Raw genomic sequence first — 13,687 nt, 5'->3', positions numbered from 1 at the left:
CCTAGAAGACAGAAATCTATTCAAAATTGTTCTACCCAGCTGAAAAACAAACCCACCATATGTCTGCATTTGAAGAACACCAGCTGTCAACACGAGGAATTCGTGTTCCTTGAAACACTGTAGACAACAAATATTAATGCGGATGACTAATGCCAAAATTATGATTTTTTTTCTTACACTTTAGATTGGGTGAGTGGGCAATATTTGGCATCTCAGCTATCACTTCCAGCTTCTGGGAAGGAGAAGAGCCCACTGTCTTGCTGCTGTCTAGATGAGTCACATACTTGACAGCCTATCATTGCACTGTGCATTGTCTTTATGGTAAGGGGTCCTGAGGCTGGCTAGGAATTACTTAAAGATAATTTATATAATTTCACAAATTCTAAGCCAAGAATTTCAAAGTTAAATACAAGAAGCAATTTCTACTAAGTATATCAAAATCAGGTGTGAGATGTATCTTAATAGTACCTAGAGCTAATAGCAAGTACAACGACAAAGAGTTAGATTTAAATGTGTAGAATCCACTTATTTAAAAACATTTAATAAACGTTTGTTGAGCACCAAGCATTGGATGCCTAGATACTGGAAACATGCTGCCGGAAAAGATATAATTTCTGGATGAAGGCAGAGATGGATGTATTACATGAACAATAGACAAGTGAATACTTTGGGGTGACTGGGTGGCTCAGTCCATTAAGCATGACGCTTGATTTCTGCTCAGGTCATGATCTTATGGTTCACAAGTTCAAGCCCAGCATCAGGCTCCACACTAGCAGCGCACAGAGCCTGATTGCCATTCTCTCTCCCTCTCTGTCCCTGCCCTGCCCACGTTCTCTCTCTCTCTCTCTCAAAATAAAAAAAGCTTTAAAAAAAGTGGTGAATACTGTGATGGGGTACACCTAAGAAGCTATGGAAACAGATCAGAGGGGCACTTAACCCAATCTTAGGTGATGGGGTGACAAATAAGGCCTCCCTAGGACATAGGGTTGCCAGATAAAATAGAAGATGACCAGTTATGTTTGAATTTTTGGTAAACAATGAATAATTCCTTATGTAAGTATGATCATTCAATATTTATAACTAGGTGTCCTGTATTTTTATTTGCTAAATAAAACTCTACTAGAAACTCTACTAGATCATGACGTTTTAGGTGCAGTCTGAAGGAAAGGGGGCAGATGAAGACACAGAAACCACCAACAGAGGCAAATGGACCCATATGCAGAAAGATGCAGATTTAAGCACAGGCAGTGCCATGGAGAAGTACAAACAGGTCATTATGGCAGAATTTGATATTTGGATGGGGGGTGGGTAGTAAACATATCTTGGAATGTCTGCTTTCTTTAGAGGTGATGGGGAACTATGAGATGATTTTATGATTGATGTTATCAGATTTGTGCTTGAAAAATGACAATCTGGAACAGAGCCAGACTGGATGCAGGTAACCCATTAAGAGATTACTGTCAGTAAACTTACTGAAAAGTGATGTTGCTTGAATTAAGATGATGGCAATAAGGATGAAGAGATACTAATGATTTCAAAATATATTTAGAAATTAGTGTAATGGTTGGAGGTTCGTATCCAGAAGTCCAATTGCCCTGCTGCTTGTGAGCTGTGTATGGTAATATACCAGAGGGGTTAGGAAAAAAGATGCTTCAGTCTATTTATATACATAGAGTTGTCTCTAAACTCAGGTTCTCGCTATCATTTGATCCTAACAATAGCACAAGATTACTGTAGTATTACATGAAGTAATACATGGGAAGTGCTTAGCACAGGACTATGTGAGAGAAGAGACTGGAGTAAAGAATCCCTCAGGCTTCTAGTGGGGAAGTTAGAATAATAGAAGATGAAAATCAGAGGTGGCCCAGAAATAGACATAGCCAAATGTAGTCAACTGACTTTGACAAAGGAGAAAAGGTGATTCAAGGGAGAAAAGATAGTCTTTGTAACAAATGGTGCTGGAACAAGTGGACATCAACACGCAAAAAAAACGAATCTAGACCTAGACCTTACACTTTGTACAAAAATCAACTCAAAATGGACCAAAGATCTAAAGGTAAAAAACAAACCTATAAAACTCCTCAGAGATAATATAGGAGAAAATCTAGGTAGCCTTGGGTTTGGCAATGACATTTTAGATATACCAAAAGCATGATTCAGAAGAAAAAAAAACTGATAATATGGACTTCATTGAACTTAAAAATTTCTCTCTGTGAAAGATGCTGTCAAGAGAATAAAAAGACAGACTATAGAAAAGGAGAACAGGATCTTTACAAAACACATGTATGACAAAGGATCTGTATCTAAAATATACAAAGAACTCCTAAAATTCAACAATTCAAAAAACCCAATTTCAAAAATGGGGGAAAGATCTGAATAGACATCTCACCAGAGTTCTACCAGTGAAGCATATGAGAAGATACTCAACATCAAATGTCATTAGTGAATTACAAATTAAAACAACAATAAGATACCGCTACATGCCTATTAGAATGGCCAAAATCCTAAACACTGACAATACCAAATGCTGTGAGAATGGGGAAAAATAGGAACTCTTCTTGCTCATGGCTGGTGGGAAAGCAATGTAGTAGCCATTTTGGTAGCCATTTTGGAAAACAGTTTGGCAACTTCTTACAAAACTAAACAAATTCTTACCATACAATCCAGCAACTGTGCTCCTTGGTATTTACCCAAATGATTTGAATACTTATGTCCACACAAAAGTCCTCACATGCATACTTACAGCACCTTTATTCATAATTGCCAAAACTTGGAGGCAATCAAGATGTCCTTTGCTGAGTGAATGGATAAACAGTATGACATCCACCCAATATTGTTTATTAACAAAAAGATGAGCCATCAAACCACACAAACACACACACACACACACACACACACATACACACACACACAAACCCAGGGGAAACTCAGATGCACATTGCTAAGAAACCAATCTGAAAAGGCAACATACTGGATAATTATCTATACGACATTCTAGAAAAGGCAAAACTATGGAAACAGTAAAAAGATGAGTGATTGCCAGTGGTTAAGATGGAGGGATGGATAAATAGGCAGAGCACAAAGGACATGTTCAGGCAGCAGAACTAGTCTGTATACTACTGTAATGGTAGATATATTTGTCAAAATTCATAGAATGAACAACACCAAGAGTGAACCCTAATGTAAACTATGGACTTTCGTGAATAATAATATATCTAAATTGACCCATCAATTGTAACCCATGTACCACACTAATGCCAGATGATGTTAGTAGTAGGAAGGAGTACATAGGAATTCTGTGCTTTCCTCTCAATTTTTGTGAGAACATAAAAGTGCTTTAAAAATAAATTCTACTGGGGCACCTGGCTGGCTCCGTAGGTGAAGCGTATGACTCTTGATCTTGAGGTTGTAAGTTTGAGCCTCATGTTGGGTGTAGAGATTTCTTAAAAACAAAAATAAATAAATAAATAAATAAATAAATAAATAAATAAATTCTATTAATTATATATGATTATATATTTAATATCATATTTTTAATATTTTCATATACTATTTCAAAGCAGAAGTGGGTTGCAGCTTTATGTTCGGTTTGAGCTTTCTGTGTCTTTACTGGAGCATGCCAGTAGGGATCAGATCCATAGCTCTACTCCTCAGAAGGGAGAACTAGAATGTGGTCAAGGGCATAGACCTGTTCTTCCTGCAGTAAAAACATCTGCAAAGAATATTGATAGTGAGAAAAGAAGAGGATGGAGTAGAGCACCCAGGATCACCAACATTCAGGCATAGAAGAAGCGTGGGCTGGGGCGAAGAAGGAGAAGGAATAGGATGACTGGTCGAGTGTGGTACCATAGAAGCCCACATGGAAGGCTCCCCTGAGCAGGAAGGAGTAGTCACAATCAGAAGTGCCAAATGGATCTGAGAGTTTGTACCAGTTTCTGCAAGCTGCTGTAATGATGTACTGCACACTTAGTAATTTAAAACAGCTAGAATGGATTGAGTCTGAAATCAAGGTGTTGATAGGCATTGCAGTTCTGGCGGCTCCAAGGGAGAATCTGCCCCTCACCTCTCTCCTAGTTTTCAGTGGTTGTTGGCGATCCTCGGGGTTTCTTCACTTGCAGACACACCACTCCAAATTTTGCCTTCATCATTAGACGATATTCTCTCCTTATCTGTCTATACCCAAATTTCTCTCTTCAACAGCAGGCATTAGCATTAAGAACCATCCTAACTCAGTATGACCTTATCTTAATTTGATTAAGTCAATGAAGACCCTATTTCTAAATAAGGCCACATTCATGGGCACTGAGGGTTAGGACTTTTAGGAGGACCCAATTCAATCCAAAACAGAATTGATCAGAAGAATTGAGAAGTGACCATTGGATTTAGGTTGCTGATCTTGAAAAAAGTAACTTTCATGGATTGGTAGAACTCAAAAACCTACTGCAGAGGTTTGAATAATGAGTAAGTGAAAAAGGAAGGATGTAGAATGCAGATATACATTCATAGCACATTTTGGGGCAAATCTGGAAGCAGTGAAGAGGCATGAAGATTGTTTTACCAAATTTTATTATTACTATTTTTTAACAAATTGAATTGGGTAAATGGCTGAAAGGGGAAGTTAAACATACAGGAGAATGACAAGATGGGAAGGGATACAATGCAAAATGAGGATAAGAATTAAAAAGGAAATATCTCGGGACACCTGGATGGCTCATTTGGTTAAGTGTCTGACTCTTGATTTTGGCTCAGGTCATGATCTCATTGTTCATGGGATTGAGACCTGCATAGAGCTCGGTGCTGACAGCATGGAGTCTGCTTGGGATTCTCTCTCTTCCTCTCTCTCTCTCTGCCCCTCCCCTACTCTCTCTCTCTCTCTATATGGACACATATATCTGTCTCCCAAAATAAATAAATAAACATTTATTTTAAAAAAGGGAATATCTCTTTCCCTAAAATAAATCAGAAGGAAAAACCACTTATGAATATAGTATATTTGTAGCGGTAGTGGTAAGAAATTGAGAGTTGCCTTAGGAAGGCTTTCTTTTTCCTTTTTTTTCTTGTGAAGAAGGTGCAGTGAAGTGGGAGAACATAAAGGTGAAAGATTCAGAGGGTAAACAGCTTCATAATGTTTATGGCCAAAAATAGGAAGCAGGAATGACTGTACTTAGCCATGCAAAGCTCCCCTTGGGACTAAAGACACACGTTAGTGGAGATAGTATACATTCTTTTAATGGAGCTAATCTGCACACATTCCTTTTTAGCGAGTTCATTAGCCCAGGTGGAGGCAGGTGTGATAACAGGAAAACAGCAGGCCTCTGACGGTATTGGCCAAAGAGTAGTTGACAGGATGGGCTGTGAGGTGGAAGAGGGATAGGAAAGAAAGTAGATATGGAAGAGAGCGTCAGAAAAGAACCCTCCAGGGACTGGAGGCTTCGGTGAAGGTAGATAATAGGCACATGGAAGAAACTAAGTTAAGGTTTTTGAATGATGTAGGGTACTGCCAGAGAATGAGAAGCTGGGATTCCCGATTTCATGATGGCAGAATTCTGGATAGGCTGAGGCTCTGAGCCGTCACGAGGAATGTAGATGCCCGAAGTAAAGGGGAGGCAAGAGTTACTGCAGTGGATGATGTCTGACACTGACCAAGTTATAATCTGCACATTAAGTTTTGAAAGTATTTAAAGTATTTTCTACACTGGCTACAAATAAAATATAATTGAACCATATTAAGAATATTTGTTTTAGGGTGGCACAGTTAATTAAGCATCCAACTCTTGATCTCGGCTCCGGTCATAATCTCACAGTTCGTGAGTTCAAGCCTCGCATCAGGCTCTGCACTCATGTTGCAGAACCTTCTTGGAATTCGTCTCTCCTCTCTGACCCTCCCCTGCTTGTTCTCTCTCTCTCTCTCTAAATAAATAAATAAACCTAAAAAATTTTTAAAGTATATATGTTTGAAAAATATGCAGCATCTCAGTAAGGTTGTGAAGCGGTGAATTTTACATATGGCATCCTCTCCTCTTCTTTAGTGGTGTCTCTTCTTAATAGACCAGTAAGTCCCTTCCCTCTTTTTTTTAAATATTTGAATGTTTCTTTATTTTTGCAAGAGAGAGAGAGAGAGAGCATAGAGGGTTGGGGACAGAGAGAGAGGAGGACAGAGGATCTGAAGCAGGCTCCATGCTGACAGCAGGAAGCCCAGTGCAGGGCTTGAACCCATGAACAGTGAGATCATGACCTGAGCCGTTCAGACACTTAACCAAATGAGTCACCCAGGTGCCCCCATATCCCTTTCCTCTTGAAGACCTCTTTGTTTTCCCTCAATATTACCTCTTTGCCCTTAAGATTCTCTAGTCTTCTGATGGGAATCTATCAGCTTCTATACCTTGGGTTTTCAAGTGTGTTGAATAGATGAAGAAATAATCCATGTTAGTAAATCAAGAGAGAGCAAACCAGAGACAGCACAATAGGAAATCTTAACCTCTCTCTGCTTCAGTTTTCTTATCTGAAAAAGGAAATAAGAGGACCTACTCATTTGTCACATAGTAAGCCCTGTTTTGATAAATAAAATTAGTGTTCATGAATTTATGTTCCTCCCTCACACACACCTGTTGGGACTCTTGGATATAACACTTTCCCTATGAAAGAAAAGCTAGTGGAAGGCATTGCACACCAGTGAGCATGATTGATGATCCTCTCTTCCCCCAAATCACATGGGTGTAGACAGCTTGTTCACACCTGTGCAGTGCCATCTACTGGTAAATAATAATAATTAATAATAATAATAATAATAAAATAAGTGAATTTAATATTTCTCTTCATAACACATTTTGTAAAGTTTCTGAATTTTTAAAAATGCATTGAGATCTCAGATCTTTTACTAGTCTGATATCCTTCACCATTACCTAGACTTTGTTTGCTTTTCAAAGGTAGATCTTGCCAAGTAAAACATAAAATAAGCAAAATACACACACAAAATTTTTAGAAGGAATTCCTTTCTACAAATGCCTTGAACTGACTTTCTTATTTGTGGGATAAAACAATAACTTTTAATCTGTATCTAAGTGTCCAAATTGCTGAATGGTTTACAAAGTCAGGAAGACAAAAGAAATAGCAAAAGACCAAAGTATTGCAGGTCCACAGATGAGCAGCATTTCTGTGGTTTATCAGCTGGGTTTACTCCAGATTACGTCAATCACTTTAATAGCATCAGCTGAATGTGCACTCCAGGCAAAGCAAGGAAGCTGCTTTGAAGCGATTGGTAGCTGCTCTTTTCCTGAATGTCACTCAGACTTTAAACGTCAAGAATGGGTTTTAGCTAGGTATCAGTTCTGGGAAAGAGGAAAATAGATAAAAGAAGAATAAGGGAAAGATAAGGAGTCAGGTCAAGAAACTATAGAAAAGAGATCATGAATTAGGAAATTGATAGATAATTAATGAGCTGCGGAGAGAGATGCAAAATGCAGTCGATCTTTTCCTTAGATATTATAAATCGTCCTCAAATGGAGTTTCCCACTGCTTTATAATAGGTTCTAATGCTTATCTCTAGTTTTGGTTTATACATTGCCATCAAATTGGCTTTATGGATCTCTTTAATGATTTCTGATCATTGATAATTGATGTATGATAGCTATGGGTTAAATCTATATGATGTTTTTAAGTGTCCATCCATGAAATACTCTTTGCATGAAAGAGATTTTTTCTTATCTCTTAGAGATGATTTCTTACCCCACAGTTTGGATTCTTTTCAGGTGAGCAGATTCCACAGTCTGTGCAATGTAACTGTGAGTGCATTAAAAAAAAAAAAATTCTGTCGGAGGACTAGGATAAAGGCGATCTGCCCCAAAGGGGTTTGTTTGTTAATTGCTTTGGTCCACTTTACAAGGTCAAATCCATTCTCCTAATGACGAATCTCATCTGTTCTGGCAGAGAAAGAAATGTTTTCTTTCACTTCTACGTGTGGCAAGAGCTCATTCATCTCCGTAAGTTCTGAAGAGAAATCTAGCTACATCAGAGAGAGGAGTATTCAAAGGGCAACTGATGGCCAGGAAGATATATGGAATTCACTTTCCTGAGACAGACATTCAAATGGTAACAAGTGATAGAAAACAGCTCTATATTTCAGCGTGATGTGTGTTCGCTCCTGATGATTAAACCCCCTGTGAGCCATCTGCGTTTAATGGGTTAGAACTACTTTGTAGCTGCAGTTTTTTCCTTCCACTGCTCTCTTATTTATTTGAGAGGAGACCGAACTCCACTCTTTAAAAGTTAAGCATGTAAGAAACCCTGCCAAGAGAATCAGAAAGAAAAGGCAAATTTATAGCCTAGTGTTGTTTTAAGCATTTAGTAGTATAAATAAGAAGTGTAGATAAATGTGTACAAGTAGACGTATAAGTGACCCTCTGTTTATCTCAGTTACATTATTTGCCTAAATTCCAGAGCAGAATTAACCCAATTAGTTTATATAATGGCTAATGCTGTCCTTCAGGCGAGCTATTAAGGATGTGCATAACTGATGCTAGAAAGGGGGGGTGGTGTTATTTTACTCATAAGTCAGACCTTGGGGACTGTGATTTGTATCCAGCCAGCAGATAGAAATCAAAATCCAGTGTGGAAGTTATTGTACCTCAAAGCAAGGTACCCTATTGGTGTTATTAATGCAATTAAGTGGAACTTCTGTTTAAAATGCCAACGATGATAATGGCTTTCTGTAAGTAGTGCTGTCTTACTCGAGACTTGTCACATTTTACTAACATCTCATTATTTTTGTCTGACTTACAAAAGTCGGCAGCCATAAGCACTCAATAAATATTTGCTGAATTGAATTGAACTCTGAGAACCAGGAGGTGAGGTGGCACTGATTATCAGTGACACATCTGGGATCAGAATCTCGATTCCGTTCTGCTAAATTGTTAGTGATCACAGCCAAAGTCAATCGAAATATTACACAATTTTAAATCTAGGAAATTTTCACCAAGCTACAAAAAGTTAATCTAAGTCACACAACTCCAAGAGCCTAGTAAATTCTCTCTTGCCTCTTATTTTCATTCTTACTACATGAACTGAATTAAGGGTTTACCCTCTGACTAATGTCTAGCTATATAGCTCTCTTCCTAGGTCATTAAAATTTTCTTCTAAGGTATTTCTCAGAATAATTTTCTCCTGCCTTTTCTCCCCTTTGAACCAGAAAACATATCAACAAGGGGAGGCTTCTTGGGGCTCTAAAAACATCGATCAATTTCACAGCTGGGAAAAGAGGCATCAAGATAAGAGAGCAATTCCTCCGTTAAACCTCTGTTTATAGAATTTAGGCCAGAGTTTTGTACAGAGTGAGACAAGCTTTGGCCATACTGAGGCAGACAAAGGGTTAAATTAAAGACACAAAAGCAACACCCAGCTGCAGCTTCTTTTTCTTTTCCCTTTCGTAGAGTGGGGAGTATTTTTCCTGCAATGACCTCAGAATCTTCTCTTTTTCTTGGTCAGAGATCAAGGGGTATATCAGGCTGAAATCTTCTTCTTATTGAACTTTTCTATCAACTTTTTGCAGATGTGTATTTTGAAGCGGTACTTAGAATTTTTCCCTTTTTTTCTGTTATATATTTATAGAGAGAACTTATTAAAATATGTATGCTCTGTTTTCATATTAGGCAACTTTCAGCAAATGTCCCCCATCTAACTAAAGTGAATATCCCCTGAACACAAAGGTGAGGGCTTGCATTTATTCACAACTTCCACGTTGTAATATTATGAGGTTGGCACATATTCGTTGAATTATTTGAGAGTAGAAACTTGTAAAACGTTATTGAATAAAACAAATTATTTCTCTGCTGAGTCTGAGAACTTTGGTCCAATTAATAAAATAATAAAATTAAAATAAGGAAAATAAATAGTTAAAATTAGAGAAAAATTGTGGCATGATATAAGCAAAAATTTGCAAATATTTTTTTAACAAACACACCTGTCTCATTTTTTTTAAGTTTATTTATTTATTTTGAAAGAGAGAGAGAAAGTGCACCCACACTCGCACCCCAGCAGGGAGGGGCAGAGAGCGAGAGTGACAGAATCCCAGGTAGACTCAGACCAGGCCAACTAGCATGAACATAGCTTTTCAAAATGAATTTGGATTCTCCTTCAGAGAAAAAGAGGTAAAATGTTGTACTCTTGTAAGTTCCTATCCATCTTTCTTTTTTTTCTTCTTTCCTTTTATTTTTTTGAGATTTTATTTCTAAGTAATCTCTACACCCAAGGTGGGGCTTGAACTCACAACCCTGAGATCAAGAGTTGCATGTTCTACTGACTGAGCCATCCAGGCACCCCCCCACCCCATTCATCTTTCAATGTCTGACTCAAAACACCTCTTCTTTTCAGCTTTCCATGACTTACAAAGGGTTGAATTTCCAACAGTAACTTGCATGAGCCATTTCCATGTCATTTTGCGGCTATTTTTTATTATACTTTTTCACCTCTCCAGCCAGAATGTTAGTTTCTCTAAGGTTTTGGCACAAAGGAGTTTCTCAATAATTTTGCTTGTTAATCGAAAACTGAATTTTAAGATTAAAAAATGAAGAAAAAATTAACATTGACTCAATAGGAGGAAAAAGTTAGAGTCTGTAAAAAAAAAAAAAAGGATGTCATTTAAGCACTTTCCAGACCACAATAAATTATTTTTAAATGTATATTTCAGTTATTTTTTCTTCTTAGTTTAAGGAAAGCCTATGGGATAAGAGGGCAGAAGGAGAAGCTTTGGATTTAGAAGTTTCTTATACTCTCTGACCGTAAGTTAGCTTATCTGTGAGATGCAGATGATAATAATGTCCATTGTCAGAAAACTGTGAAGTCAGAGGAGAATATAAATGTGAAGGTGGCTTGTTAACTTAAAGCTTTAACTTTTTCACTTACCACTGAGAAAACTAGGATTCAGAGGAACTGAATGATCTGCCTAAAGCTTTAAAGTTAAAAAATGAAAGAACTAAAACTTCTAAGGCCATAGTCTTTCCATGATACTGCCCAAACATTTCGCCCTCTTCCCAAATACCTAGTTTCTGTCCAATGCATCCTAGCTTATCAGGGATCCTTATTAAATTGCCTCAGTCATTCAACAATGAATGCTTTGGGGCTGCCTGCCTTAAAAAGCCCCAATTCTCTTTCAATCCTAACCTCTGCTAGTAAGAGATAATCTGATGAGTTAGTATGTACCCTGTTTTATGTACCCCTTCCATAACACACGGTCATCCTCTGGGATGAAAAAAATGATTTGATATGGGGAAATGACACTGGTGCATAAAATGTTTTCTTATCTCTTTTCAAATCTTATCTCTTTTCAAATCTCTTTTGCTCCATGGGGCCCTCTGGCAGTTTAGTGGTCTTGTGAGAACCCCTTCTTAGATAACGTATTTCAGTACATCAGATGAATAGGCTTAAAAGGGAAACCACTTATATTGAAATACGGGTGTCCAAATATTTATAAAACTAATTCCAGGATGTAGTGTCTGTGCATCTTTACAGATAGATTAAACAACAAGACCCAACAAGAGAGCTAGAAATTACCCTAATTTTTATGTAGTTTGACAATTGCTAAAAAAGTTTGAAAACTATCCTGATCAAGTGATAAACTTAAATTATAATTATTTCAAGATATCTATAAATATCTCTTCTTTTTATTGGTGACAAAAATCACAAGCACTGCCATACTACTGAGATTTGTTGTCCATATTCATAAATATAAGAAAATGCCAAGTTTCATTCTAGGGCTAGTGAAACTAAGGATCTATTTTTCCATCTCAGTATATGGACTCTCTCCGACTTCTATCCTTTAACTCCACTCCCACATAAGTTATGAACCTGTTCTAGTGATTTGGGGAGTTTGAATCACGTCCACCCTTTGGACAGCATAAACAGCCTGTAGGGGGCTCCTTTTGCCTTCTACTAAACTTATCATGTTTTGACAATGCTGGTGATTATTCTGAGTTATTCTCTTAAGTCTTTAAAGTGTATGTTAAAGTAAATAAGTAAAGAAAATATTACAAGTGTATATTTTGTGAAGATGCATGAAAAACGTCAGTAAGTAGTGTCTCTAAAGCCAGACATGCTATAAAATAGTGTCATGATGAAATACTCAAGTGAAGTCATTTATTTGCCCCTGGAACTTAAAGAATGCATAGTGATATACAATTCTAAGGCTAGGAAGGAAAGCAAAAGCTTCTTTCAATCCTGTCTTATTTTATGCAGTAAAACTGAAGAGTTAGCTAGCCCATGTCTTGAAGACTTGTTCACCATTTTTGTAATATATTTCTAGGATAAATAATGGCAATATGTTCGTTTACAAAGGAGAGTTATTAGAACAAAACAAAACAAAATCCTGTTTTAGCATTTTCTCTACCCTGAAAACCAGAATCACATTTAATCTGTTTTTGAGTATTCCTGCCGTCAGTGAGGACTCTACTGCTAGGCATTTCATTTCTGGATTTGTTTTCATTTGGATTGTTAGTGACATTACTGCCCGGCTTGTATAAAATATATGCAAGGAGACTCTGAGGCTAAGAACAAAAGTACTATTTAATGTAGCATTTTATTAAATAGATTTCCTTACAAAAAGCTTCTTCAATGCAAAATATGAATAGCTATAAGGAAATAATGTCTGCTGAAATTTTAGATGCCTAATTTCTTAAAGTAGAGGTGGCTGAAAATTAGCAATTATGTTTTAAATAATAAAAATATATCTGCATATTCCAATCAGAGAAAAAAAGAAGTTAGCCCAACTCAGATTTTAAAAATACGATCATTTCTATATTTCTCCTAAAATATTTGGCAGCAAATAAAAAATTACCAAATTAATTATTAAAAATTATATCTAACCATTACTCATCATTTATAATTCTATTTCAATTAAATATTGAAAAACAAACGCAAGGTCACTGGTAAGTTTAGAAAATTATTTAACTTTGTCAAAGAGCTTACACAAACATTATAGTTGATCCTTCCACTTCTCTTTTAGCCAAGGCATTGTTTAGCTGCTGATAGACTAAAACTACAACCTTATACAGAAAACGCATTATATAAAACACAGGGAGGTGCTATGCAAATAAGCAGCTAGTATTTGAGACAAGAAAGTAAAGACACTACACTAAAAGGAAACAACATATCATCTTTGTAAGAACTGTATCAACTGCATAGGTATGCCCCTCCCTCCCTTTCCTTGGAGGTAAAAAAATCAACAGCCTATTGAAATGATGAAACTACTACACTCCAGTAATTTGTATACTCAATTTCATGAGTTTCCTCAAGGTTATATAAGTAACTCTGTGATTCTTTTGAGATACATTGTCAAGACTGAGGGCAAAGATTACAGTGGCTTTCTTTTTCTGATTTCATAAGAAGTTGTATAAGAAAGAATCACTATTTAATATTCTTAAGTAAATTACATATCTTCAAAAATCCACAAACTGTTTCCTGAAATTTCATTTTATGTTTATGAAAGAAACAGCAAATCCTACCTAATTGTCCATTAAATTTATCTCCTCTCATGAAAACCAAACCTTAACCAAACTGCTCAGGAGAAAGAGTACAAGAATCATCCCTCAAACCATCTGTGCAAGAACAATGTGCAGAAGGTGCAAATAGGGGATGGGAATGTCATGGGAACAAACATCCAAGAGGATCGACTACTTAATGGACCAAAAATCCCAGTGTT

Source organism: Acinonyx jubatus, chromosome B4 (genome assembly GCF_027475565.1).
Source record: "Acinonyx jubatus isolate Ajub_Pintada_27869175 chromosome B4, VMU_Ajub_asm_v1.0, whole genome shotgun sequence".
NCBI classification, from domain to species: domain Eukaryota; kingdom Metazoa; phylum Chordata; class Mammalia; order Carnivora; family Felidae; genus Acinonyx; species Acinonyx jubatus.
Note: the sequence above shows the minus strand (reverse complement) of the source record.